Raw genomic sequence first — 25,538 nt, 5'->3', positions numbered from 1 at the left:
AAGCTTAGGGGGGCCACGGCCAGGGCTGCCTTCGGAGGCTCCCCACAGACAGGCCTGCCCGAGTTGGCCCGAGTGAGTCTCAGCTCCTGGCAACCTGAGGGCCTCCTTCCACAGCAAAGGGGTTGGGACCTGTCCATGGACTGTGACAGACGCAGCAGAGATCTGAGTAAGTACGTCAGGCTTCTTGCTCCAAGACCAGCGCCCCCGGCACCACCCGGGGATCGTGCAGACCCAGAAGGGGTTTGCGGAATGGGCGCACCAGCACGTCAAGGCCACAGTGCTGCGTAACACACTCTGACCCCCGTCCCTTGGGCCAGCAGGTTAACGCCTTCTGCATGAAGGACGTCAAATGACCTATCTTGCAACCAAACACCCAGACTCGAGGCTCCTGTCCAGACCCCCCACATACCCCAGTCTGCAATTTCCTCGGAACACAGTGATGCACCAGCCTTTTACCGGGAAGATCCGTCTTCCCAGCTGGTGACGGTCGCCAAATGAGAGGCGAGGTGTTCCGGCTCCTCTCCACCATCTGTTGACGAGACCCCGAGCCACCTGCGGGGTCTGCTTCCCGCTTGGTTTGCTCGGAACGGGGCTGCCAACGCCGTGACTGCTTTTCTCCCGCGTGTGCTCCCATATCCCCCCCACCCTCCCGCCTCTGGCGGAAGCGACGGGGTGACGGGCACCTGCCAGCTGAGCCACAGATGCAGAGACACGGCCGGAACCAACGTCGGGGGCAGGTGTCTGGGTCTCTTACTATTTCGTGGGCTTCTCTTCATGCGTCTTCCTCCTGTAGGGACATTAGGGCTGAGCGGAGTCAACGAGATGTCCCCTTATTGATGCACAAATAGGGCCTGAGACATTCAACGGACATCTCTGTGGAGACTCAGGAGGGACCCAAATCCAGTCCAGACGCTTTCCTGGGGATCCGCTCAGGACAGACCACGGGTGGCGGCTGCCACCCCGCCCGGCCCGCGACGCCCGTACGGTCTCCTTCGTGCAGTTCCTGACGGAGGTGAGACAGACATCGCTGTCCGGGGCGATTACTCCTTTTCAAGCCATTTTACACCACAGACATGACAAGAGCCAAGAGAGGCAGGAAATCCAATCCCTTCGGATGTCTCCACAGAAGATTAACCGCCTCCGAGAAATTAGGGAAGTGTCTTCATAACGGTGACTTAAAGACACTGCTATTCAGCATGTTAATGAAAAATCCATTGATGTTTGGCATTTATCAAGTGTCAAAAATTAAATTTAGCCGTCCTGTGATTTTAATTAGTGAGAACCGGGTTAAGCCAGCCTGTGGCTGTGTGACTCAGGCAGTCACCGCCGTCTTCACACCCTTCACGGGCTGACACGCAGGGAAGGAGCGGGCGGCACGACGGGGACTTGGAAGGAGTTCGGCAACTCGGAAGGGGAGGGGCTGGTTCCAGGAAGAGCGGATACCGCGTGCAGGGGCCCGGAGTTAAAACAACAAGGCACATCCCCGGGGAAACAAAGTCAGAGCGGAACCCGCCTGGTGGGAACGGGGGCGGCTAGAAGCTCTGGGGCAACACATGACTTGGTGGCATTTGGGCTTGAGAAGGAGAATCCTGGGTGGTGGACAGAAGGAAGGGCGGGAGGATGCAGGAAAATATGGCGGGGGCTTCTCGAAGGTTCTGCACGGGGATTGGAAACGTCGTAAGGTCCAGGAGATGGGAGTGAGCCTCGGTGCCATTTCTCCAACAGGCGGGTCACTGGGTATAACGGTGCAAGTGACGTCAAGGGCACGCACAGACGCAGGCTCCGTGGCGTCTGCGGCCTTGGGCGTGGCGTTAGAGCCTGGGGCAGAGAAGGGACGTTGTGAAGGACACAAGGCAAGGAGACCCAGAGCCAGTCCTCACGGGGCCTCACCGACCCCAGGGAAGGAGCAGGACGGGCGCACCTGCCGCCAGCCTGGCCCCGCCCTCCGAACGGCCAGCCGAGCGCCCCCGTCCTTCCCTTTGCCTCAATCAGCAGGTTTCTGCAACTAGAGAAGCAACTCGACTTCCCAGCCCAACCGCGTAAGGGGCAGCCTCTCAGAAAGGAGAAGGAAGAGGCTGCCGTCCCCCCAGACACCCTTGGACAATCCTCGAAACTCAGCCCCCCGATATCACCCTCATTTCCATCCCATTAGTGACACCAGTCAGAGGAGCGGTGGCGGCAGGAACCCCTTCCAACCTTCCTCGCACCCTCCAAGTCCGCAGGCAGCAGGGGCTGTGCCCCTAGTCCTTCTGGAAGAGTGATGGGATCACTTGGGCTGAACAGCAGCTGAAAAGCAAGAGGTCAGGTGGCACATCCGTTCCCTGTACTCAGAAGCCGTAAAGAGACGGGGTCGGGATCCACACTGAGCACCGGGGCCCCACCACCTCCCATCGGAGCCAGGACGCCTGTGCCTCGGGGTCTGCAAAGGGAGCTTTGTTTGCTCGGGGGATGGAGCAGCTGGGGGAACTAATCCAACAGCTGGGACCCTGCCTGAGGCTTAGGAGTGTAATCTCCCTCCTGAATCAGAGGCTCTTTCTGTCAAAAGTAATTAATCGCTCCTTCAAGTGACAGGTGGCTGGAAGTCTTCTACTTTCAGCAAACCTACACGAGGTCCAAAAGCCCCATGCACAGAAGGAAGGCATTCATCAAATGCAGCAACGGGGACCTAATTCCTTAGCGGCCAGACAGGAATTAGGAAAAGAGGCTCAGGCTTTTTGAAGGAACCCTTTTGTGGCTTCTAGAAAACCCATCTCAAGTCAAGTCCCTCGCTTTCACTTGCAAGTGACAGAAAGCCCAGAATAACCTCATTAAGGTAAAATGAAAAGTCATTGCCATTGAGCTAAAGACTCAGAGTGTCAGGCATGGGCTGATCCAGGGTCCAAATGACATCGTCGGGAACCTCTCTCACTGTCTCGGTTTTGCTGTCTGTGTCTTGACCCCCTTCTTACTTGGTTTCTTCCCTCGTGGCTGAAATATGACCAGCCAAAGCTTCTGGGTTCAAACCCAGTGGGCAAGGGGAGGTGGGGGTATCTTTGTGTTCACGGTGGTTTCCCTAACTGCACTTGCTTCACCAAGAGACAGTGTGAGCCAGCCTTCGATGTCTGAAGGGGGCAGCAGACCGTCCGGCTGAAGCCTGGGGTGCATGCCCTCGCCTGGCACACAGCTGAGACCAATGGGGAGGACAGTCCACAGACACACCAGAGCTGTTGCCTGGGAACCAGGGAGGCAGGTATGGGAGCAAGAGAAACAGCCGCTGTCCTTCCAATCATGACTGTTTAACGAGCTGGACGTGGAGCTTCCCGTGCCATGTCCTGTTTATGAAATGCCTGTGGAATGCCACTGCCCCGATTGGACAGACCACACGACGGCGTGTTGGCACAACTCAAAGTCTCAGCCCACACGGGGCGGCTCGTGAGCAGTGAAGGCAGGATTTGAACCCAGGACTCCAAGCCTGTGCCTCTCACAGCAATAGGCGCTCAGAGCCCCACCGTGAGGACGTGCAGTCGCCCGTGCGGGACCCTACAGCAGGGTCGGCCATGCCCAAGGCTCGCTCCAGCCACGCCAGTCACGTGGCGGTGCATTCATGACTTTCGGTTCATGAGTTCAGCCTGGGTTTTCTGTCGCCTGAGATGGGAGGAGTCCTAGCGGATGCAGCGATCCCGGTGAGCGCGGCTGGGCTGCTTTTCAGAAGGTGAGATTGCACCGAGCCCCCGAGAACGGAGCCCCTGCAAAGAGCAGACCGTCCGTCCTCCCTGGTCTCTCCGCACCACCGGCTCCAGATGCATCCGCACGTTCAAACGCATCTGAAGAAATAATCGTTCCTTTTCCAAGTCAGCCACATCCACCCTCATCCCGGCTCCTTCCCACCGGCCGCAGCACAGACTCTCGGTGCCTCCTTCCCGGGCTGCACCAGGGAGCTTCTGATCTTATCTGAACCAGATGCAGCCCCTCCAGGAGCCGTGGGCCGAAGCCTTCAAGACCCCCAGAGCGGGGCCCCCGCGCATTCGTCTTTACGAGGCGCACCCGGAGGTCGCCGCGGGGAGCCAGGGAAATCAATATGGGAGCAGAGAGAAGCTTCCAGGTGAGTGGTGGGAACCGATGATGGCGGGCACGGCTGTTTCAGATGTCCGGAATGCAGTCGTCAAAGCCAAGCAGAGACACTGGAACCCAGCAGTTCCAGCCGCGGCTGAACGCGAGTGAGACCCCCACCCTACCCCCAGACGTCCAAGCTTCAGGGTGCTCCTCTCCGCCCGGCGCCCAGCACGGCGGCCGGGCTGACAGGGGACCGAAGCTGTCCGCTTACCTCTTCTGCGCTCAGTGTAGTCCTCCCTTCCAACCCACCGTCCGCCTACCCCCCCCCCCCCCGCCACCACCCAATATTCTCCGGGGGAGTTAATGGCTTGAGGGAGGGTACACACATCAGCATTTGGTTCCTCCCTGGCTCACCTGATTTCTCCCAAAGCCGTGGTTCTTAACCTTACCTGTAGGCCAGAGTCACCTGTACGTTTTGCTCGACGCCTGGGCCTCCATTCATCTCCGGCAACATAGCTCAAACTCCTTCCAAACGGGACCCACCAGAAGAAATGCACCGTATCTCAGCCCAGAACGACCACATCCCAACGTGGGGAACGACACACCCTGCTCATGAAAGGGGCTCCGATTGTTTCTGTGGTTTTGTTTTGTGTTAACGCTGGTCAGGATCCGCTTGGAGCTCACGCAGACGGCAAAATACTTCATTGGGATCTCAATCAGTCTTGCTCTTTCTCTGTCTCTTCCTCCTCCGATTTCAAGCCCGTAACCCGGTTCTTTGCTGTTCCTCGCCTCGGGGAGCTTTTGAAGGGCAGAATGCAGACACCACCTGAAGTCAAAGGATTTTCCAGACTTTTGTAAAAACCTAAAGTCTTTGATGAGGTCAGGCTGGATGTCCCCAGGGGGAAAGGAAGAACAGCACACATTTCTGACATCTCCATTGGGCTGGAAATAGGAAGAATGTTGTAGGTCCTGGAGTAGAGGGGAGGGAGCTGCGCCCCGTCTGCTGGCCGTGTCCTGGGACGGGGGCAAGACCCCAAGGGCTGGGGGGCCTCTCCACGAGGCTGAACCCTGGGAGTTCCCAGCTGTGGCAAAAGCCTTCATGCCCCAGAATGGCTAGAATCAATAAAACAAGAAACAGCAGGTGTTGGCGAGGACATGGAGAAAAAGAAACCCTCGTGCCCTGTTGGTGGGAATGCAAACTGGTGCAGCCACCGTGGGAAACAGCATGGAGGGTCCTCAGAAAGTCACACATAGAGTTGCCTTAGGGTCCAGCAACTGCACTGCTAGGAATTTACCCAAAGAGCACAAAAACACTAATTTGAAAAGATACGAGCACCCTATGTTTACTGCAACACTATTTACAATAGTCAAATTATGGAAACGACCCACGTGTCCAAGGACTGATGAATGGATAAAGAAGAGGTGGTGTGTATAGACAGTGGAATATTATTCAGCCATAAAAAAGAATGAAATCTTGCCATTTTCCACAACGTGGATGGAGCTAGAGGGCATCATGCTCCGTGAAATAAGTCAGACAGAGAAAGACAGGCACTGTGTGATTTCATTCCTATGCAGAATCTAAAAAAAAAACAAACAAAAAGCAGAAACAAACCCATAAATGAGAACAGATGGTTGCCAGAGGGGAAGGGGCAGGGGGGAGGCAGAATGAGTGGACGGGAGCAGGAGGCCCAGGCTTCCAGTGATGGAAAGACCACGTCATGGGGATGAAAGTTTCGGCATGCGGGTTACAGTCAAGGGTATCGCAATAGCGTCGTGTGGTGACAGGTGGCAGCCATGCCTGTCGTGACCGCAGAACGGGATCTTACGTGCCCAGGAAAGGAAGGGTGTTTGAAAGAGGCAGGAAGTAGGGGGTGGTTTCCAGGGCTGGAGTGGGGGTCGTGTTTAGTGGGGACCGAGTTTCAGTTTGGGGGGACGGATGGGAGAGGTCTGGAGACAGCTGGGGGCGGACGTCCTCGGTGCCACAGACCCGTGCGTTTACAAACGGTGGCGACGGTGAACGTAGCGATGCGAGTTCCCCGAGACAAGCAGGAAGGGGTAGCGAGCGGATACGGGCTTCACGGGGGAGCCCTGAAAACAGGATGCCTGCTTCCCCGCCTCCCCCACCCCTGCACTCTGCTTTTGTTTCATGTGTTGTTATGATATGTTATTGGCAGACCAGCCGATCCCTGAGTTCCTCAAACTCGATTGCATGAACCCCTACGGAGCTTCTGCTCTGGACGGTTCCAGACGCGCTCACCACACGGGCTGCCCCCTTCGCCCTCGAGGCTTACGCTTCCAGAGTTCCGTTTCTACGGGATGAGCACGGCCCTGGAGACGGACGGTGGCCGGGCGACACCGTGAGCCTGCTCAGTGCCACAGGGCCGTGCGCCTGAAAACGGTTACGACGGTAAGTTATGTGTTAATTTTATTATGGCTACAAAAGCAGGGATTTCATGACGCTCCCTCCACAGCTGCCGAGGGGCAGGGACGGGCACCGGGTCTCCCGGACGGGAATGGTCCCGATGGCCGGAGAGAGGCCGGGACAAGGGGAGCACCCGGGCAGGAGTCCAGGTGCCGGGCTCTGGACCAGTCCTCTTCACTCACCGGTTCTTTCCGGCTCTAACACAGACACAAGCCTTCTGCTTCTCCGATGCGGAGCACTACCCGAGGTCTCGGATGCTCAGAGCAGCCTGACAGGGACGCACGCTCCTGGCCCCGCGTCAGATCTGGAGACCGGCTACTCATTCAGGCGGATGTGCCAGGCGCCAGCAGGTGCCCGCGGCGCTCCCCGCGTGCAGAGACAGTAATGGTTTACGACTCTGAGCTCACCGGAAGGTCAGCTGGGTCAAAGAGGGAACTCGCGCATTTGTTTAAACCTCGTTCCAAGATCCTCCCCGCTTGCGGCTGGAAGGTAATGAGTTCTGAGCCACACCGGAGTCGGACGCCCTGTGAGTCTGACACAACCTGCTCTTTGAAGAGAAATCTGTGCGTGTTAATCACTAGGAAGGAAGAAGAACGGCCAAGCACCTCGGTTCACTTGGCAAATGTCTGCCAAGCACGGCAGACAGAGGGGAACAGAAGGGTCGAGTCCCTGGCCTCAAGGTGTTTGCCGGCTGGTGGGGGATTCTGCCCGTGAACCTGAGCCAAAAAGCCGGGGAAGGAAAGCATGTGAAGCACGTCAGGAGTGTTGCTTCGGGAAGGGCAATCAGGAGGGTCTCCTGGAGGCGGTGACGCGTGAGCCAAAGCCTGAAGTGCAGGTGGACGCAGACAGCAGGGTAGCTGCAGAAAGAGCCCCGGGCGGGGGACGCTGCCATCAGCCTCTTCCAGGGGGGCCTGGAGTTGCACAGGAGATCCTGGGGCACAGGTTAGAGATGGAGCTCCGTGAGGCGGGGAGCCCGCCTGGAGTCTTCACGGGAACCCGGAGCTCATCCCTCATCTGCTCTGCTCCATCCCCTCGGCCCCGCTAGATTTAGGTTGGATTTGGGAATGAGCCTGGGCCTCCCCTCCTGCCCACTTCTCTCCAGCCACCCACCTACCCCTTCCGTGCACCCACTCGGTCCTACCCCAGGGCCTCTGGGTGAGCCCTTCCCCCACGCAGCTCCCTCTGAGTCCCTCTGTCCAGGCCTCAGCTCCAGGGTCTCCTCCTCCGGAAAGGCCTCCCTGACCACCCCCCAGACGTCCCTCTTGATGCCAGGACTCTGCTGGGATCTCTCCAGAGCACATCTGCCTCCCCACGTGAGTCCTGTGCCCCCAGGAGAGTGTGGGCCCCACTAAAGAGAGGACTCGTCTGGGACATCAGCTCTGTCCACGTGTGCAAAGCCCAGAACAGAAGCTGGCACATCGGCTCACACCTGGGACTGATTGGCGGGGCGGGAGGCTCTGGTTGGGGGAGGGAGAGTCAGGGAGAGCTGGTTTTGAAGGATGAATAGGAGTGCTCCAGGGAGACCAACAGAGATGGCATTTCTAGGGAGAGGGAACTACATTCGGACAAGCCAGGGGTTGAGAACCGCCACGGGCTCTCCAGCAAGTGTATCCAGTGATGGGTTCTTGGTGTGGGGCCGGTGGCTGGGGAGGACGGACAGAGAGGTCACCTGCCAGGAGCCTCTGGGCCAGGCTGGAAAGCCCAGGGCTCGGGGCTGATGCTGCAGGTGACCTGGGGGCAGCAGAAGGGTCTTACGCAGACAAGACACATGGGGTCAGGTGTAAGTGGAAAAGGCTGCATGGGGGGCAATGTGAAGGATCGACTAGCGGGAGACTCTGGTTCCACAGGGAGCTATTCACTTTCGGTCAGGGCAAGAAACGGGGTGGTTGCTGGAGGAAGGGGATCCCAGGGATGTTTGGGAGCAAGAGGACCTGGCACGGTGCTCAACACTGGGGAGGAAGCCGGGAAGTCTTGGAAAGGGTGTTTCTGGCTTAGGGCCACATCTGAACTGGGAGCTGGGGGCGGGGGGCAGGGCTTGGGCAAAGGTGACTATGTCAGTCTGAGGGTCTGGGGTGCCTCTTGGTGACGGGCGTCCGGGAGATGAGAGGACACTCGGGGGCGCATCCCTCAGGCTCCTGCACGGCGTGGCCGGACTAGAAGACGGACCCGAAAGCCAGGGGGGTGCCGAGGTGGAGGCCACGGGTGCCCCCTCTGCTGTCCCCCCGTTTCTCATCCGAGTTTATCCCGATGGGCTTAGCGGGAGCGAGTCCTGTTCTCCGCTCCTATCCCCGATCCCTCTGCTGCGGGATTCAACCCACTTCCTCCTTCCCTTTGCAGAGGGACACAGAGCTCGGGGTCCTGGAGACACTCATGGGGACCGCTCTCCGTCCCTGTTCTCCTCCTCTAACGGGAAGGGAGGCCCGGGTGCTGATGAGGGACACGTCCCTCAGTCCACAGGAGGCCGGCTGTGTTCCCACGTGTGTGCTGAGCTTCCTCCCGGCCCTGCCCATGTTCCCAGCGCTGTAGGACACACGAGCTGCGGGAACGGCAGCTTTCCTCCCCCGCAACTCTGGGGACCCACACTCCATCCCCACAGCCTGCGTTCACTGTGACTGCTGCTCACGCCCAGCCCACATCTGCTTCCGTCCCTACACTCTCCAGACTCCTCTCCAGTGCCACTGCCTCCAGGAAGCTTTCCGTGATACACTCCAGGGTTTGCATCTCTGGTCACATTCTGACCTTATGTCTCCATGGGCAATTATGTCCTCTCCGCACCACAGAGCCCTGGGACTGTGGCCGGTCCCAGCAAGGGCGGGGGGACTACCACAGCCCCCACCGCGGGGCAGAACAGCCTTTTACGAAGGGAAGCTGCTGACTGACCAACCCGCAGAGAGCAGGACCCATGAGCCCAGCCAGCTCCCTCGTCTATTTAACAGGCCTTATAAATCACATAAAATTTTATAAATCATATAAATTATGTTTTTATGAAGCATGAAAATCACCTGTAAGGACACCACCTGTGGATGGAGGCAGCCCGCAGGGAGACCTCGATCATTCCCACACGATGTGCGGTCCCCACCCCGCGCCCTCGCCCTGCCCGCGTGCCCGCACAGCCTTCCCCAGAGGGAGAAGAGCGACAGGCGGTCCCAGAGCGAGGGCTCAGGCTTAGGGGGGACAGCATGCATGGTCCCTGATCTGCCCCTGCTGCCTGAGGTTTCGGGGCAAGACGCTCATTGTCTGAGACCCCGCAGGGCGGAGTTGAGGACTGTCAGCCCTCGGCGGTCTCTGGGGGTTCCCCGGGAACTCGGGGTGTTCCCCAGCAGCGTTCCCGAATCGCTGGGAGACTGAGCAGAGCCCTTCCCTGGAGAGACAAGGGAACAGCCCTGGACTTGGGGACAGAGTGTCCCCTGGCTTCTTCTGTGTCCTCCTCTGTTCATGGTTCCAGAAGCCTTCAGTGTGGCATGGACAGTATGCACAGTCACGTCGTGGGCAGAGGAAACCCCCAAACTTGTCGCTGCCTCCTCTTCCCCAATAAGGCCTCCGCTCCTATCGGCAATCTGGAAAGCGCGAACGCACTAGTGGGTCATGGCGGAGGCCGTTCAGTGGGGCTGCGGCCGTGGGAGCCCAGGGAGGCCGTGGGAAGTGCTATGTGTCCGTATGTCAAACGCCGTGGGCTGGGTATATGCATCCCCCAAATTCACATATGGGAGGTGGGGCCCTTGGGGGAAAGGTCAGGTCAGGAGGGGGAGCCCCTACGATGGGATCAGGGCTGTAGGAAAGACCCCGGAGACGCCCTTCCTCCACGAGAGGACACAGGAACAAGGAAAGGGTCCCCACCCAACACCGACTCTGCTGGGACCCGGATCTTGACGTCCGGCCCCCAGAACCGGAAGAAATGAGTGTTTGCTGTTTACAAGCCCCAGCGGCCAGCAGGGACCGGGTCGGGCATTGTTACGGCCACGCTGACCCAACGTTCTTGATGTGCCGGCTGGGAGGGTGGTTCAGGCGAGAAGAGGGGGCTGCAGAGACACCGCCTTGGCCAGGGGCCGGCCCCACGTGCCGCCCGAGAGGGCCCTGCTCTGCAGCCCGTCTGCCAACAGTGAAAATCTCATCACGCCGGAGGACAGTCCGTAGAGACCCTGGCCAGCGCTCCTCCAACGTGCCCGAGCGGTGACAGATGGACTGCGGGCCGGCCCAGATCAGAGCCCAGGTGCCGGGGGTCTTCGGTGGACGGCGGACGTCCGAGCACACATGTGGGTCCACCCATAGAGTGTCACGGCTCTTTCCTGGCTTGGATCCCGATGCGCCGGGCGTGGAGGCGTCGGCACGTCCGGACGCTGGCCGCAGGGGTAAGGGAAATCTGTGTCTTCTGCAGCTTCTTCGTAGATCCAGAATTACTGCAAAATGGCAACCTATTTTAACGTTAAGGAGAGAGAAGACAGAGATTGAAGCAAGGAGAAGCAGGAGGCCACGCTCGCTGCCAGTGTGGGGAGTCCACGTGCCAGGGCGGCCCCCCTTCCTGGCCCCCTGAGGCCCAGGGCTTAGAGGCAAAGGAGGTCCCGCTTTCCTGCTTTCTTCCCAAATCAGGGCCTAAACCCTCCCAAGCCGCGGTCTCCGCGAGCCTAGGTGAACCCCCCCAGGAGACGCTGCCAGAAAACCGCAAATCTGCTCCAGGCCCCACGGCCCAGCGGGAGGGACCCCCCCCACCTCCCCTCTCCGTGCACCCCCCGCCCCCGTGCTCCCCTGGGGCTCAGTCCCTGACATGCCACATCTCACTGTTTGGGGGCCCTTTGCTACCAACAACAACAAAAATCTCAGGGCGCCTGGGTGGCTCAGCTGTTGAAGCGTCCGGCTGTTGGTTTGGGCTCGGGTCATGATCTCAGGGTCGTGTGTGAGGTGGAATCCCAGGGCGGGCTCAGCGGGGAGTCCGCTGGGGAGTCTCCCTCTCCCTCTGCCTCCCCCCGCCCCCCTCCGACTCATACTCTCTCTCTCAATAAATAAAACAAAATCTTTTTTAAAAATCTCTTGGATTCCCACAGAATTACAGTCAATCCTTTGGTATCTGTCCTCTGAGAAAATACGTATTTGTCAAAATAAAAGCAAATGCGTTGACCTTTTAAAAAGAAAACTCTATTTTGCCATCACCACAAACTAAGTACGTGTTTGGGAGAACGTGCTGTGTGTTTTTCTCTGCAGGAAGCATGGGCTCCCAGGACTCATGGGGGGACGCGTCCCTCGCTGGCTGAACAGGGAGCCTGATGCGGGGCTCAATCCCACGACCCTGGGATCATGACCCGAGCCGAAGGCAGACGATTAACAGACTGAGCCAGCCAGGCGCCCCCATAGGAGTCCTTTTTTTTTTTTTTAAAGATTTTTTATTTATTTATTCGACAAAGATAGAGACAGCCAGCGAGAGAGGGAACACAAGCAGGGGGAGTGGGAGAGGAAGAAGCAGGCTCATAGCGGAGGAGCCTGATGTGGGGCTCGATCCCATAACGCCAGGATCATGCCCTGAGCTGAAGGCAGATGCTTAACCGCTGTGCCACCCAGGCGCCCCCATAGGAGTCCTTTTTATCCAGAGCAAGGATTCACCTTCTTATAATATTTATCTTAAATACGTTAGCATCTTAAATCACCTTTAATGGTTACAGGACGTGTCATTCACCGTGTGTGTGTGTGTGTGTGTGTGTGTGTGCGCGTGTGATGGTTATATGCATATCTATGCATATTTAATGTAAATGATGGCGAAATCAGTAACACCTGTAACGGTTAATTACATGAACGTGTGTATTTCTAACCATTATTTATTCTTTTATTTGGCTCTGTTCGCCCAACCCTGCAGCGGGCACCCTGCTGGGGCTGGGAAATGCAGTGAGTGACGGGGAGTGACAGAGGGAAGGCAGGTGCCCACGACCACCCTTCCCCATTCACCCACGGTCAGCCCGTGTCCCCCATTCTCCGGGACCATCGTTCCCGCCTGCTCTCGGGTGGAATGTACCAGACGCGAGTCCCAAGTTTTGGTTCCGAAACCAGGGCCGTGTGATGGTAAATGACAGGATGACAGGTGCGTGGACAGTCGGCAAATACCCTCTTCTTCCTGGTAATGTCGGTCGGACAAACGCCCAGGAGTGGGGTCGCTGCCCCAAAGGGTGGGAGCCCCCGATGACTCTCCATCAGCATCAACAAATTGTTTTCCAAAGGGGTTGCGCCCGATTGACGCGCCCCCAGCCCCCGCCCGCGATGTGTGGGCACCACCGTTCCGCCGTAACTGTGTCACTTCTAGGTGTGATAATTCTATTTCTGAATGTGCACTAATTTAATAGGTGTAAAATTGAATCTCGTTTTAATTTGCGTTTCCTTAATCGTTATGAAGGTTGAACGCTTTCTCTAATAAACACGCACTTGGGTTTGTGCCCTTCATTTCCCCGTTCATTGAAAGCACAACACGTTAACCCCGTACCGCCCGCCAGACACCGAACGCAGGGCTGAAGACTCGGGGAACATGGGCACGGTCCCTACTTTCAAGGATCTTGCGTCAAGCGGGGAAAGCAGAGTAAACGGACAGTCCCAACACAGCAGGACGGAGCACGCGCCGGAAAGAGGCCCAGAGCGCTCCGGGGGACAGAAGGGACCCAGGCAGGTGACCCAGAGGACAGCGGGGAGCTGTCCGATCCAGGCTGGGGGCTGAGGAGGGTGCTTGGCTGCTCTGGATTAGCCTTGAACAGCCGCTGGGCAAACCAGACAGGACTTCTGCTTACGTCCGTCCGTCTGGCCTCTCTTTCCCCGTACCGTGTAAGCCCCCATGTGTGTAGCATTGTGTGTGTGTATCTGCCGGCGTGACGTGTGCTGTCCTTTGGGTGTGGAGCTGGGCGACTGTGTGCTCTAGTGGTTTCAGGGACCACGTGGTGCAAACCTCCGTGCGCTGTGCACCAGGGCGCCAGGCTCTGGGTCCTGCAGCTCTGAACCTGGCGGACGAGTGCGGGTGGACAGGGGGCCTGCAGGTGGGGGGTTGGGGTGATGTGCACGGGCTGCTGCCAGCAGAGACCCCCAGCTGCACTGACCCCTTTTGGCCACTGACCCTGCCCCAGCTGACCTTGGCTGCAGTCCCCGCCCTCCCCCCACCGCCGGGCAGGGGACGTCTCGGTCTCCCTGGTAGCCCTGTCATCTGCATCAGACACAGCGTCTTCTCAGAAGTTATCAGTCTGTCTCCTGAATGTCGGCTGAGCTCACCTTCCCTGCTTCCCGAGTCCTCCCTGGGATGGGGAACCCCAGGAACGAGTAAGCTAAATACAGCTTATCCTCTGCCCTGAGATGCTGGAGTCTATGAGGCTGACCCCATCAGGAAGGGCACCGGGGAGCACGGCCAGTGTGGGAAGGGGCGTCACCCCCGAGCATGCGCTGTCCACCTGGGCCTCTGATTGCCCATGGGGGGGGGGGGACAGCCACTGGCCCCAGAAACACAAAGCTGATGCTGTCTGCCTTGCCAGGGGGCTGGGTGTCCAGCCTCCCCTGCCTGAAATGCCCCCATAGAATGCCTGTATGTTCTGCGGCTTGAAGCAAATACCAGAGCAAGGCAAGGACTTCCCTCCGCCCTCCCAAGCCAGCAGCCATGCCCCAGACAGGAAAGCTCTTAGCACCTTTAGGTTGATTGAGATCTAATTCACACACCACGCACTACGCCTGCTGACGAGCACGGGTCAGCATGTCCTGGTACGTTCACAGACTTGTGCCGTCACCACCACGACCGGAGTCAGAACACTGTCATTCCCACCTTGTTATCCGCAACTTGCTCTTTCCATTACTATGTATTGGGAATCTTTCCCTATTAGCACACACACCTATATTACTCCACAATATAGAGGTATTTTGCTTCAAATTGTCACCGTCATGGTGCTTTCATGTAAACCTCCTTGGATATATACTTCATGTACGTGGGCTGCAGATTTCGGAAACTCCTCCTGGAGTGAAGTCCGGTGAACCTGCGATAATCTGTGACACCACTAATAGTGTTCGAGAATGGGGCTGCCCGTTCTAACCACGAATCCACAATCCACACGCGGTTGGAAGAAGCTGGCCCGGGAGGTAGTGTGTTCCTCCCCAGGAAGTGTGTTCGCAGGGAATGCACCTGCTGGGGGCCCTAGAAAATCAAGTTCAAATGGGCAGGGGCTGGACGAGACCATCTTCAAGGTCTCTTCCACTCCGAGAGCTCGTGAGTCTGTGAGGTGCCTGCAGGAGGTGACGGAGGGTTCCCCAGCCCCCGTCTGCTGTCATTTCCACGTCACCCCGACTGAGCAGCACGTTCGGGTAAAACTTGCCTGTGGATGGACTGCTCCCTGCACAGGATCCACTCAAGGAATCTGCCGTCTGATGAAAAATACAGCTGAGAGCCATTGTGATTAACGTGAATCCTCTTGAGAAGCCTTTAAAGGGAGAGTGGGTGCGTGTGTTTGGGGAGGTCAGAGTATATTCCCAGTGCAGAGGGATATATCTTAAAATCTCCCTCTCCTCCATCTGCCAGCTACTCCTCAGACACCTCTTCTTTCTCCCACTCTCAGAGCCAGTGCCAGAGTCTCCCTATCCTCTCCCTCCCCACCTTCTCCGCCGTCCCTGCTACAGCCCCAGCCTTCCTACAGTCTCCAGGTCTGCAAGAGCAGAGGGAACGAGCCAGTGAAGGCAGACCTCTGCTTGGAGGCGGGCTGCCGGGAAAGAGAGCGGACAAGAAGGAATTCTCTTCCACTACATCGTGGACAGAAGGGCCCATGCACACATCCGTCAGGCTGGGCCTGTCCTGTGCACACAGGCCTGGGGGTGGGGGTGGGGGTGGGGGTAACGAGTTGGCTGAATTGGATTGAATTTTTAAATAGAGGGAAATGGAGATGCAGAGACAAAGAAAGTTTTGCTGCATTGCACAGCAAGCCAGTTAGACAGAGACGGTTCTAGAACCCCAGTCCTCCACCCAGGACCAGCTACAGAATCTACAGGGCCTGGTGCAAAGAGAAAATGCAAGGCCCGTTGGGATGGAAGGATTCAGAATCTCAAGGCAGCCGCAGCAGGGCGTTAAACCAAGCGTGGGACCCTCTGCCATGGCCCCGCGGGCTCACTGTCCACCCTGTTCTGGAATGTTGCTGCACAGGGGACGTGCGGAGCCTGTGAGAGCTCAGTGCCCGGGCGGCTTCCAGACAAATTGAATCAAAATCCTGGGACACGAGCATCAGTAGTTTCTACAACTTCCCAGGTGACCCCAATATGTGGCCAAGTTTGAGCATCCGTGAGCACCTGCCATCGGTCCCCAGAGACTCAGATTGGAAGCACAGGCCTCCTGGGTGTGGGGGCCACAGCACGGGGCAGCCCATCCCTAGTCCTGTTCCCAACCCCGCCTGGAGCAGGGGTGCGGCCTGAGGGCAGCCTAGTTACAGCCTCTGCAGCAGAAGTCACATCCCGGGGACGACCGAGCGCATAAGTAGGGGGGTCTGAGCCCCTCTCGGCGTCTCCAGGTCTCCCAGGTAAGTAGGTATTCAGGGGAGTTTCCAAGAAATGTAATATTGTGTCTGCGGAATCGCTCAGGTCTGCTGGGATAGTAAATCCTGAGAGGACGTCAGATGTGTTCAGCTCGTTTGGCGATCAGGAGAGGCTGGTGTCAGGCGCCATGTGTCCTCTCCTTGGAAGGACAACGTGTCTGTGCTGCTGCCCTGCCCCTCGTGCTGGCTGTGGTCAGTTCATGTGACAGTCCCACCCTCACCGCCTAGCTGGCTGGCCGTGGAAATGTGCCTCCCTCTCTGGACAGCCGGGACTTCTAGAAAGTCTATGTGACCATACTGGCCTCTGTCTGCTGGCTCTCGGTCTCATCGTGGCCACTGCTGGGCCCAGTGACATCTGCTCCCTCAACCAAGGAGGGCCCTGATGGGTTTCACAGGGGCCGGCTCTCCCTCCCTCCACTCTCCGGGTGTGAGCCTCCAGCCCCGCGGTTATCTCGCTCGTCTTGTTCGCTGCCTCCAAGGCTGACAAAGCAACTCTCTGGAAGCACCTTCTACCAACGATAAAGGAAAAGTTTAAAACCTCTTATTGAGAAGAATTGGCTGGAAAGCTTGAGCCACAGACATGATTTTACAAACGTCATTTGCATAGACATCCTAGGTTTTGCCGATAGCATAAAATGGGGGAAGTGCTCTTACGAAGTGATGGGGGGAGAAAGGCTTCAAGCATCACCGCCCGATCGCATCTCACCTTTCAGGAGAATCATCTGCTTCCAAAGCTCACGAGGAGCCAGAAAGCAGAGCAAGGGGGGCCGGCACGGGGTCGGCCCCGTTCCAGGAGCCACGTGGACCGGAGCAGAGGTGTGAGTCCAGGTGGATCAGCCAGAAAGATGGACACCAGGTGGTCCCATGGGTGTGAGAAGCCTCCCCCAAGCTGGCACGTGCCTGGAGAAGGGGCCCCCCTGGGAGCAAGGTGTCTGTCCTGCCTCCGCCGGGGTCCCTCAGCCTCATCCAAGGAAAGCTACAAGACATGAAATCATTGCGCTTAATCTCTTTAATCTCTGTCCTTTATGCGGTGACGCTGAGGCCCAGGATGGGCAGTGGTGAGCCCCGGGGCCAGGCAGGGGTCAATGCTGAAGGCCTGACTTGCCCTGGAGACACGCAGGCTGCAGCTGGGCTTTGACTCTGCTCTGGGAGCGGCCAGGCGGCACTTCCCCAGGGCCAAGGGTCACTTACCTACAGCAGCATGCCAGCCACCCCCACACTCGGTGGCTCAGAGCAGTGCCCACATATCTGTTATGGCTCCCGATTTGGAGGGCAGGTGGGCTCCAGTGGGCACGTCTGCTCCATGCGGTGTAGCCGAGGCCCCATGTGTGCCTGCATCCAGAGGAGGGGTCAAGGGGGGACGGAATGTCCAAGACGACGTCCCGACCCATGTCGATGTGGGGGGCACGAGACCAGAGCATGCACACAGGGAGGCAGGGGGTCTGGGGGGCTACCAGGGCCATGCCTGTCCCCCACAGCCCCTCCTGGGAGATGCCCCACCCTGACCCTGTCACACACTGACCACTGACCACAAACAGCCTAGGTCCCTGTCCCAGGACAATCATGTCAGTGGACTGCATCTGAGCCCAATTCTGCCCAGCCCCTCAGGAATAGGTAAGGGTGAATAACGAGAATTTATGAGAAAAGTCAAGGTTCAACCTGATGAAGGATTTTGTTGGAGGTGGCCAGAGAGAACACAGGCCACCTCAGGAGGGAGTGAGGTCCTTGTCACGGGAGGTATGTAAGGAGAGTCAGAATGGCCACTTAGTGGAGTTCTGTGAGTGGGGGGGGGATCGGGAGGAGACCATGGGGACTTCTAGACCCTACAAAGACCCTGACAGGGCAGAAGAACCCACAGCCTTACAATTCCTTTCCCGCCCCTGAACTCTGGGCCAGGAAACAGTGGACAGGGAGCCAGAGGCCAGGGTCTGAGCAGCTGGGCCCAGGAAAGAGCACTGGACCAGTCCTCAACCAGACTCTGCTCATGAGCCACGGTGACTCACTGGTCTTCCAATCAATTCCCCGCAGAGTAAAAAACAGTAATCAATTCCCCACGCCAGAGTCATAATTTTTAAAATGCAAGTCATTTGCTTGAGGTCTTTCAATGGCTCCCCATCTTCCCTGCAGCAAACCCCAAACCTCTCAGCTCTTCCTGGACGGATGCGGCCTTGGCCCCAATGCCCTTCCCTGTCACTGCCCCTCGTTCCCTGGGCTCCAACCCCAGGGACAGAATGAACATTCCCCAAACCTCAAGGCCTCCCCTGGGTTACCCACATCTAACACTGGGTTCTACCACCTGGGATGGTCTTCTCTCTCTCTAGGCAGAGTAGGGTGGACAGGAAGATGGGAGGAACATTATGGGAGGTGGGGGTCAGAGCCCTTGGAGAAGTCATGGACAGCAGTACAGGATGGCTCACGATTATGGCAAGTCCTAATTCTCCAGGTGCTTCCAGGGTGCGAGACCTTGTTCTTAGAACCTAAGAGAGACAAAGGCACTCGCCACACTCAGACCCAGAGCACACACATCACATCCCTCTTCTCTTCTGTCTCTTTTGTTCACATGCCATGTGACTGTGATGGATAACTCCATATTTTTCTCTCCTCACACCTACTATACCCCTTTTGTCATCCTCCCACTAGCAGAGTCTCTACTATTTTCTCCCCTCACTGAGGGAATACTCATTCTTCTTCCATTCATTCAAAAATATTTACTGAGTACCTATTATGTTTTCCTGTGTGCAGGATCACTCCTGACTCATTCCTGACTTGCAGAATCAAGTGTAGATGTTAAACTAAGTGAGAGCTTGGCAGAAGTGTGTTGGGTAGGTGGAGAGATACATGGATGCATGGCGGGCGGTGGATAGATAGTTGGATGGATGGATGGAAAGATGGATGCACAGGTACATTAACAGATGGAAAAAGAGACAGAGGAAGATGGAAAGAGGATGGATGGATGATGGGTAGATAAATGGATGGATGGTGGAGAGAGAGGGTGGATGGATGGGTGGATGAATGGATGGACAGACGGATGGATGGATAGACGGATAGATGGATGGATGGGTGGATGGATGGATGGATGATGGATGGATGGGTGGGTGGAGGGATGGATGGATGATGGGTGGATGGATGGATGGATGGATGGATGATGGATGGATGGAAGGATGGATGGAGGGATGGATGGATGATGGGTGGATGGATGGATGGGTGGATGGATGGATGGATGGATGATGGATGGATGGGTGGGTGGAAGGATGGATGGATGATGGATGGATGGAAGGATGGATGGAGGGATGGATGGATGATGGGTGGATGGAAGGATGGATGGAGGGATGGATGGATGGATGGGTGGATGGATGGATGGATGGGTGGATGGATGGATGGATGGATGGATGATGGATGGATGGAAGGATGGATGGAGGGATGGATGGATGATGGGTGGATGGAAGGATGGATGGAGGGATGGATGGATGATGGGTGGATGGATGGATGGATGGGTGGATGGATGGATGGGTGGATGGATGGATGGATGATGGATGGATGGGTGGGTGGAAGGATGGATGGATGATGGATGGATGGAAGGATGGATGGAGGGATGGATGGATGATGGGTGGATGGATGGATGGATGATGGATGGAGGGATGATGGATGGATGGATGGATGGATGGATGGATGGAAGGATGGATGGTGAGGATAAATAGGAAGATGACAGTGGGGTGGGGATGGATAGGTGGGTGTCCTGTGAAATCCCAGTTTGGTCACACTGATTGGGAAACCAGTCTTTAATGCCCAGGAGCCCCCAGCTAGGCCCTTTCCAACCCCTAGCAGCCTTTTCCTCTGATCCAAGAGCAAATGGGATTTTCCCTCCCCCTCGCCAAGTTCCCACGGCGGCCATTTGTTTTAAGTGTCTAGGGCAGCCCCGTGGTGGTGCAATTAGTCCTCGTTAGCAGCCGCTGTAACCGGACTGTAATTTCCAGGCTGTTGGACGGTGATTGCACATGAACAGCTCGGCGAGACTCTGCACCTGTAATGACACGCGGAGCCTCTTCCCCTCTCCACGCTGCTCCGAATGCCAGCAAGCAGGTGAGCTCCTGATGCCACATTAGCACGGGGTGATTTTCATTACTAAATGACTCCAGGGCTGTCCAAATGAGGAGAGCAATTAGGCCGATCAGGGGAAGACAAAGCGTCCCTTGATGAGCGTAATGATGACACAGGCGGATGGCTCTGGCCCGAGGCAGGGTGTGAAATCACAGTCCAGGGCTGCTCCGTGGTGCACACCGGCCGTGCACAGTCCTCGGGCCCCACCACCTGCCCTGCACACCCGTCACAGCCCCAGGCCTCAGCCCCCGCAGGGAGGAAACCCCAGCCCTTCCACGTAATTAGAAGAACTCACATATCCAATACTCTTTGCTGAGATGAGCAGTTATGGGGTGACTGTTGCAAGAAAAGTGTTGGTCACTGAAGAAGAGTTTAACTGAGAAAGTCCATGCCCCTTCCTCACAGCGATGGGACCCTCTCTGATCCCTCTGCTGCCTCGCACTCCAGCCATCGGATCCCACAACGTTTGCCAAGACACCGGGCACCGTCATGCATCGAGGTGTTTGCACATGCTGTTCCATGTGCCTGGAACGCCCTTCCCCTCAGCCGCCAAAACCCACTCGGGTGTCACGGCTGACACTTGGCCTCAGGGTCAAAGTCAGCCTCTGCTGTCATTTGGGGTCTACAGACACGCCTCCTCCACCGGACTGAGAAGTCTCTGCCTCTCCGGCCCCCGGAATTCTGAGATGGTCGGAGCAAAGTGCCGCAGACCGCCGTGCGTGGGCGGAATCTAGCCTGCCCTGTTTTTGTAAATAAAGTTTTATCGGGACACAGGGTGTTTGCAATGGGGACCCTGCGCCAAAAACGTCCGCATCGGGGCCCTTTACAGAAAAATTTGTCAATGCCTGGCTCAGGGTGAGAGAGGCCAGACCCCTCACTGTAGGCGGGGGATGTGGTCGTGAGCAGAGGTGAGAAAAGTCACAGCCGCAGGGCTGAGGCAGAGCAGGGACCAAGTCCCGGGCCTCCTGTCCTCTCGGCAACGCACCACCTCCTGGGGCCTGGGGTTGATCTGCGCTCCTTACCTCCAGCGGACACTCCCCTGACGTGGGAAGGACAAATGTGGGAAATCCAGAGACCGGTGCAGAGGGCGCCCCACGAAAGTACAGAAGGTGGCCAGGCCTCGACCCTCGTCGGCCCAGGGAGGCGGGTGCCTGAAGGGTCTGCCATGAGCGGTGAGCACACACAGGGGACTGGAACCAGACAGTCAGGGCTTTGGGGACAAGTGACTTAACCTCTCCAAGCCTCGACTTCCCCATCTGTGCGACGAGGAGCAAAGCGGTCACCTTACAAAATGACTTGCACGGTGCTGGGGACAGGGCTGAGGAGGCTCGCGAAGGAGCCGGTGCAAAGTGGGTTCTCGGGGGAGGCTCCTCGTGACGCCGAACGGAAGGGAGGGCTCAGGTCAGCTGGCCGGGCCACGCACCCTGGGCACTGGGACCCGCCCTCCACGGGACGAGCCAGTCCCCAGCAGGTGTGTCCGTGGCTCAGCGCCAGCACCCTTCCTGGATCTGAGGCTCCCCCGCCCCTCCCGGGCCTGGGGTGCGTCCTGTGAGTGGAGATCCCCCAGTTCGTGCACCTTGCTCTTGCAAGCCTCGTACTCCCTGGGTGAGCTTGAGCAAGCTGTTTAACGTCTCTGAGCCCCCGGGGCGCTGGTCTATGAAGCAGGAGATGCAACTAGGAGGGCTGGATGTTCTGAGGGGCGAGCAAGCTCACAGATGCCATGGCCGCCCCAGGAGCCTCTGCCTTACCTGGTTCAGCCCCTGCCCCCTCTTCTTCATCCCATCCCCCACCCCCAGCCCCGCTGTTCTTTGCCCCTTGGTTGCAACTTCACCGCCTTTTTTGAAGCTGATCCAATATTTCTTAACGTTCAGTTTTATATTCCCTATCGGATTTTTAGCGATACCTCTTTTTATTGTGTTTTTCAGTAGCACGCGAGGGCCGACATGAGGCCCCCTCCGTCCATCCTGGACGGCTCTGCACCCGTTCATGGTCCCCCCCGTCTGCGCCCCCGCCAGTCCCCCTTCACGAAGGTCATGACCCCGCGGTGCGGTGATCACGTGATTAGACGCGCCCCTCCGTTCTTTCTGCTCTCATCGCCAGATCTTTTGCTTTTTATGTTTTCAACCACAGCTCATCCCGTCATTGTGTTTTAAACGATCGGTTCAAATATATCATTCCCGTGCCTTGTGGCCCCCGTTGCTTCTGAGAAGTCGATGGCCGGTCTCATCCCTGTTACCCCGTGTGCGGACCGTGTGGGGTTCCCTCCCCCTCCAGCTGCTTTTCAGGATTCCCTTTGTCTTCAGTTTGAAGCAGCTTGACCACGATGTGGGGACGTGTGAATTTCTCCTTCTTGGGATTTTCTCACCTTCTCGGAACTGTAAGTTTATGTTTTTCCCCTTTCAACCATCTGTTTTGGGGGAAATTGTTAGCTATTTGCTTCTGCAAGTAGGACTTCTGACTTACCACCCGGAGAGCCTCCCACGGGAACTGCCGTCGTGTTGGACTGTTTGACGTCGTCCCATGAGCCTCGGAGCCTCTGCGCCCTTCTCCTCAATCCTTTCCCGACCTGCCGTCCCCAAATGGGGTCATTGCTTGTGATTTATGTTCAAATTCACTTATTTGTCCTTCCGACACCTCTAATCTGCTACGAAGCCCATCCTGTGAATACTTTAATTCAACTACGATACTTTTCGGCTCTAGAATTTGCATTTGGTTGTTTTTCGCTCCTGTCCCTCTGCAGACGTTCTCCGTCTGATGAACCACCATGACTTCGGTCTTTCGAGCATATTTATATAACTGCTTTAAAGACTTTTCTTCTAGGGGCACCTGGGGGGCTCAGTTGGCGAAGCGTCTGCCTTTGGCTCAGGTCGTGATCCCCGGGTCCTGGGATCAGTCCCGCATCGGGCTCCCTGCTCTGCGGGGAGTCTGCTTCTCACCCTGCTTAAGATCTCATAGCTGGGCCATCTTGGGGAAGTTTCTGCTAATTGGATGTTGTCCTCAATTGCACGTCACACCTTCCTGTTCCTTCACGAGGGAATTCCGGCCCCAGGGGCGTTTCCGGACTCCTAGCTCCCAGCTCCCACCCCTGCCCGACAGTCTCCATCTCATGTCCAGCCTACAGAAATGATTTTATTTATTTTTAGTATAATCGGTCCTGTGAAAAGCAAGACAGAATTCTGCCGCGGTATGGCTTTCACGTGCGTGCGCGCGCACCCGTGTGTCCCAGCAGAGCTGCGCCCAGCAGGCAGAAGCACCTTCCGATACGTGCGGGGCTGACCGAGGCAGCCAGGCTCTGGCGGTTCGCGAGTTGCCCTCCTGGAGGTGTTCAAGGGGAGAGTCCTGGCGGGTCTGGTGAGACTGGGGCAGAGGGAATTCCTACGCGTTGGGGGGCGGGAGCAGAGGGACCCTACGGAATTGTTAAAACGTGCAAGTGCCCAGCGCAGGGCTGGCCCTTGGTAGATGCTTGCAACGTGGGTAATAACAGACACGATTGTTACTACAGCTGTCTGCCGCGGGCTTTCCTCTGGGTGGTGTTTACCTACATGCGGCAGAGAGCTTCCGTCCCAGCGCCCGGGCCCGAAAATTGCTCCCACCATTTCAGAATAGAAGAGAAAATGTTTCTCCATGGAAAACCACATTTGCTGGTTATGAAAATGATTCAGAGCATTTTTTTTTTTTTTTACATTTCCGTGTTGATTCCCAGCCCTCCTGTTTTATTGTACAATAACAGGCCCCGGGACGGGGAATGGATTACCGCACAAACCTCTCAAAATCTCTTCCCGGGGAATTGCTTACGCACCAAGAGTAGGGCGGCACTCGGATCCCGCGTCTCCAACAAAGGCAGCAGGTGACCAGAAAGCACCCTGGTCCTCTCTCTCCGTAGCAGGTGCCCAGGAGCTCAGAAAGCCCCGACGGACCTCACGTGGGCTCTGCGGTCCCGTGGAGCAGGTGGGGCTGGCTGTGCCCTGGGGAGGGGCAGCTGGGCCTCTAGTCTGGCTGCACGCTGCCAGTCTCTCCCACCACCTCCTAGTGCAGCTCCCGGGGCCCCTTGGGCAGGCACCGCGAAGGGGTCCTCATTGTCTCCTTGCCGAAGCCCCGCACTCCCCCTCCCAGCACAACTAAATGACTGAGTAATGGCCCCATAAACGGCCATCTGATTAGCCCGATCCCTGGGGGAGGGGTACCCGGCCGGGCAGTGCGAGCGGGGCGCAGGCGCGGCGAGCCCCATCCGTCTCTGTCCCCCGAGGAGCCCACACTCATCTGTCAGCCCTGACAGGAGCCACTAGTCGTCAGACAGACACTAACAGTGGACCTCTTTGCTCCGCACACGTGCAGAAGCCCTCCGCCCTCCTTCCTCCCCACAGCGAGGAGGTGGATCCAGCAACGCTGGCCAGGGCGTTAGCCAAAGGAAGGGGCCCGAGACCCAGGAGGCAGAGGAGGTCGTGCTGAGGGAGGAGCCCAAAGTGAGAAGTCCCAAGACCCCCGCACATGGGGGGATCCACGCTGCAAAAGGGCCCCATCGCATCTTCCCGGCCACGGGCCAGCAGCCCACGTCCCAGCCACTGGAGCACGATGGGGGGCAAAGAAGCAAGGAGGAGGGAAGACCAGGCAGATGGCCCTTGTCCATCCAGCAGAGACGGGGACAGCAGACCCCGGGGCTTGCGCCCTACCCGTCCCCCACCCCGCTAACACCCAAGAGCTCAGGGCGGCAGCCAGCCACAGGAGGACGCTGGACACCACTGCCCCTTGGTGGGGCCCTCTGCCACTTTGACGAAGGGTTGCCCCCTCCCTGCCCACCCTCCTGGCCTGCGGGATCCCACTCAGCCGCTGTTTCTCTCACAGGGACGCCCCTCGAGGAAGGGGCTCTTAGGCCGGCCCAGGCTGAGCGGAGACGAGAGCAAGGAGGTCACCCGCCCCTGCACCCGGCGTCCCGCCTTGGCGCGTTCGAGCAGGAGGAGACGCATCTCCTGCATGCCGCGTGTGCAGCTCTGTCTGGGGAGTCGCGGTGGGACTGGCGTGATCCGGAAGCCGAAGGCGTGGAAGCAACTTCAGACCGTCCGGAACACGCAGCATTACCGCGGCGAGCGCGTCCTAACGTGCTGTGCACAACCGCGGAGTCCCCATGTTGTGCCCCCGAGACCAGCACGATATTGCGCGTCAACCATCCTTCGGTGAAGAATGAAAGGTAAAAAGCCCGTGAGGGATACACAGATCGGGACGCAGAAAAGAAGCATCTCCGTTTTCCTTGCCTGTAAAATGGGGATGAAGATACTTGCCCCGTGCACCTGCTCTGATCGGTGGACACGGCGCTGGCCTTATGGGACGAGCAGGGTCTCGCGGGCCCAGAAAGACCAAGAAGTGCATTTGTTTCCGGCTGGAGGCTTTCCTGCTGTCCTGGGGTCTGGAGGCTGGGGCCACGTGCTGTCACATGGCCGTGCGTTTGGTTCGCTCAGAGACCCAGCAGGAGA

At 57.6% G+C, this 25,538-nt stretch overlaps 1 long non-coding RNA gene across 1 annotated transcript; it reads left to right on the top strand.

Annotated features, from left to right (window-relative positions):
* Positions 1 to 6,246: 6,246 nt before the first annotated feature.
* On the top strand, positions 6,247 to 12,867 carry LOC130543579 (uncharacterized). The gene is made up of 2 exons (XR_008959037.1): positions 6,247 to 6,439; positions 6,661 to 12,867. It is a non-coding gene; the product is annotated as an uncharacterized LOC130543579 (long non-coding RNA).
* The last annotated feature ends 12,671 nt before the right edge of the window (positions 12,868 to 25,538 follow it).

Source organism: Ursus arctos, unplaced genomic scaffold (genome assembly GCF_023065955.2).
Source record: "Ursus arctos isolate Adak ecotype North America unplaced genomic scaffold, UrsArc2.0 scaffold_14, whole genome shotgun sequence".
Classification (NCBI taxonomy): Eukaryota; Metazoa; Chordata; class Mammalia; order Carnivora; family Ursidae; genus Ursus; species Ursus arctos.
Note: the sequence above shows the minus strand (reverse complement) of the source record. Positions and strands in the feature narration are given on the sequence as shown.